The 3,337-nt window shown below is 37.3% G+C and overlaps 1 non-coding gene across 1 annotated transcript; it reads left to right on the top strand.

The window, feature by feature from the left end:
• The first annotated feature begins 1,307 nt into the window (after positions 1–1,307).
• Positions 1,308–1,470, top strand: LOC135042718 (U1 spliceosomal RNA). The gene has a single exon (XR_010235799.1). It is a non-coding gene; the product is annotated as a U1 spliceosomal RNA (small nuclear RNA).
• Positions 1,471–3,337: the final 1,867 nt, after the last annotated feature.

Raw genomic sequence — 3,337 nt, 5'->3', positions numbered from 1 at the left:
AATACAAAATGTACAAGTGATATATTAAAATCATCTTTCCAGCTTGAATTTCAATGATGCATTGGGGCAACGATTTTGTGAGAAACATCTTCACCCTTTAATAAAGATTTTCTTAATTCCTTACCTGTGTGCTAATTAGATATCACCTTGTTTTCACATTAAACAGACTTCCACATGAGAAAGCAGCAAGGATGCAGTGGCGTTAATGTTTCCTGGTGTCAACCTGTATTATTTCAGTAGATATTGAAATGAGGATGCATCTTGCTGCCTTTCCAATGAAGCAAGTTTAATTTAGTAATAGGTGAAAAACCATCCAAGAGCTGTTTAATCACTCAATTGGATTTTTTTTGCCAGCATATTTCTTTTTCTTTGCAACCCACTGCTAAATTGTGCTTCCTAGCTGTTTTTATAAAATCACTGAATCAAATCTAACTCTGATTACATCAGAGAAGTCTAAATACCTAACACCATAACAGGGGGTTTGAAATTTTGACTTGTCTACTTAAAGATCACCAAAATCTGATAACAAAGTCAATTACATCCCTGGGTGGGATTGAACCACCAACCTTTTGGTTAATAGCCATACACACTAACTGATTGCGCCACAGCGACACTTTGCAAAATTACATACTGACAAAGGCTAATAAACAATCATCTAGAACGTTTCCTAGAAAAACTTTAAAAAGTCAATAATCTGGAGTGTTTTTGTAAGATGTTTCTGCCATCAACCAATGAAGAAACACATTGGTACTTTCCCATGATGAGTGAGTGCTTCAGGATCTCTTGCACTTACATGTGCAGCAGAGTACTGCAATGGAAGCATGCTGGGCCCATAACCCAGAGGTAGAAAGATTGAAACTATCCTCTGCTATATGCATTTTTTTTGTTAATTAAAGTAATCCAAAACTGGGATTGATATTTTTGCTCTTTTATTTTTACTTAAAGTACAATAACTTTTACCATTTTAATTTGTTTTAATAGTATATTGACAGTATTGTTTTCTTTCAAAAATTCACTTAATTTTCTTTTCTGTGTGCTAATTAGATATCACCTTGTTTTCACATTAAATAGACTTCCACATGAGAAAGCAGCAAGGATGCAGTGGCGTTAATGTTTCCTGGTGGTAGTGGGGTACTGTGTTTGTGCTTTCCTCTGGTCAGCTCTGGTAAAAGTCAGATTTCTTTGTCTCAGATCTTCCTCTAGCCTTGTTCTTCTTTCGAGAGTTCCCTTGTGCTGCCTCAGTTGGATCTCCTTCACTTGACAGGGGGGTACCCGAGCAGCGACCCTCCCCAGCACTAGCCCAACTCCTACTTACCTGCCAGGTGAGATACTATGATCAGGAAGGTGCTTCTCCCAGGGAAAGGCTCACCCATTGCAATCTGGGTGTGCTGCTCCTGCGATTTCCCCAAATGTGGGAAACTTGACTGCATAATTTGTGTTTCCCCTGGTCGGCTCTCGTATAATTCAGATCTCTTTGTCTCAGGTCTCTCTCCAGCCTAGTTTGCTGTCTGTTTCCACTTCTCTTTTCTTAAACCGCTCCCTTCTATGCCCTTGTGCACCTTAATTAAATCTAACTCTGATTACGTCAGAGAAGGCCAGGTACCCTACACCATAAGAGGGGGTTTGAAATTTTGACTTGTCTACTTAAAGATCACCAAAATCTGATCACAAGGTCAATTACATCACTGGGTGGGAACCTTTTGGTTAATAGCCCATGTAAGTGCAAGAGATCCTGAAGCACTCACTCATCATGGGAATGTACCAATGTGTTTCTTACAAAAATTCTCCAGATTATTGACTTTTTAAAGTTTTTCTAGGAAACGTTCTAGATGAATGCTTATTAGCCTTTGTCAGTATGTACTTTTGCGAAGTGTCGCTGTGGCGCAATCAGTTAGTGTGTATGGCTATTAACCTAAAGGTTGGTGATTCAATCCCACCCAGGGACGTAATAGACCTTGTTATCAGATTTTGGTGATCTTTAAGTAGACAAGTCAAAATTTCAAACCCCCTCTTATGGTGTAGGGTACCCGGCCTTCTCTGATGTAATCAGAATTAGATTTGATTAAGTGATTTTATAAAAAACAGCTAGGAAGCACAATTTAGCAGTGGGTTGCAGAGAAAAAAAATTATGCTGGCAGAAAAGTCCAATTGAGTGATTAAACAGCTCTTCATTTTCTGATTTTATGTTTATGCTAACAAATTTGCTCTCTGAAAAGTGTCCACAAAGCCAAGTCTCTGATTAACACCTTTGTAGGAATGGTTTTTCACCTATTACTGAATTAAACTTGCTTCATTGGAAAGGCAGCAAGATGCATCCTCATTTCAATATCTACTGAAATAATACAGGTTGACACCAGGAAACATAAACGTCACTGCATCCTTGCTGCTTCCTCATGGGGAAGTCTGTTTAATGTGAAAACAAGGTGATATCTAATCAGCACACAGGTAAGGAATTAAGAAAATCTTTCTTTATGGGTGAAGATGTTTCTCACAAAATTGTTGCACCAAGGCATCATTGAAATTCAAGCTGGAAAGATGATTTTAATATATCACTTGTACATTTTGTACTGCTCTTCTGGTGACAATGTAGATTGTTTTTGTCAATTACCATTTTAATAATCGGGTAAAGAAAATTAATTGGATTTTTGAAAGAAAACAATACTGTCAATATACTATTAAAACAAATTAAAATGGTAAAAGTTATTGTACTTTAAGTAAAAATAAAAGAGCAAAAATATCAATCCCAGTTTTGGATTACTTTAATTAATAAAAACAATGCATATAGCAGAGGATAGTTTCAATCTGCCTACCTCTGGGTTATGGACCCAGCATGCTTCCATTACAGTACTCTGCTGCACATGTAAGTGCAAGAGATCCTGAAGCACTCACATATCATAGGAAAGTACCAATGTGTTTCTTCATTGGTTGATGGAAGAAACATCTTACAAAAACTCTCCACATTATTGACTTTTTAAAATGTTTCTAGGAAACGTTCTAGATGAATGCTTATTAGCCTTTGTCAGTATGTACTTTTGAAAAGTGTCGCTGTGGCGCAATCAGTTAGTGTATAAGGCTATTAACCAAAAGGTTGGTGGTTCAATCCCACCCAGGGACGTAATTGACCTTGTTATCAGATTTCGGTGATCTTTAAGTAGACAAGTCAAAATTTCAAACCCCCTCTTATGGTGTAGGGTACCTGGCCTTCTCTGATGTAATCAGAGTTAGATTTGATTAAGTGATTTTATAAAAAAAACAGCTAGGAAGCACAATTTAGCAGTGGGTTGCAGAGAAAAAGAAAAATGCTGGCAGAAAAATCCAATTGAGTGATTAAACAGCT

Source organism: Pseudophryne corroboree, unplaced genomic scaffold, assembly GCF_028390025.1.
Source record: "Pseudophryne corroboree isolate aPseCor3 unplaced genomic scaffold, aPseCor3.hap2 scaffold_835, whole genome shotgun sequence".
In the NCBI taxonomy this organism is placed as follows: Eukaryota; Metazoa; Chordata; class Amphibia; order Anura; family Myobatrachidae; genus Pseudophryne; species Pseudophryne corroboree.
This window is presented reverse-complemented; position numbering and strand designations above follow the sequence as displayed.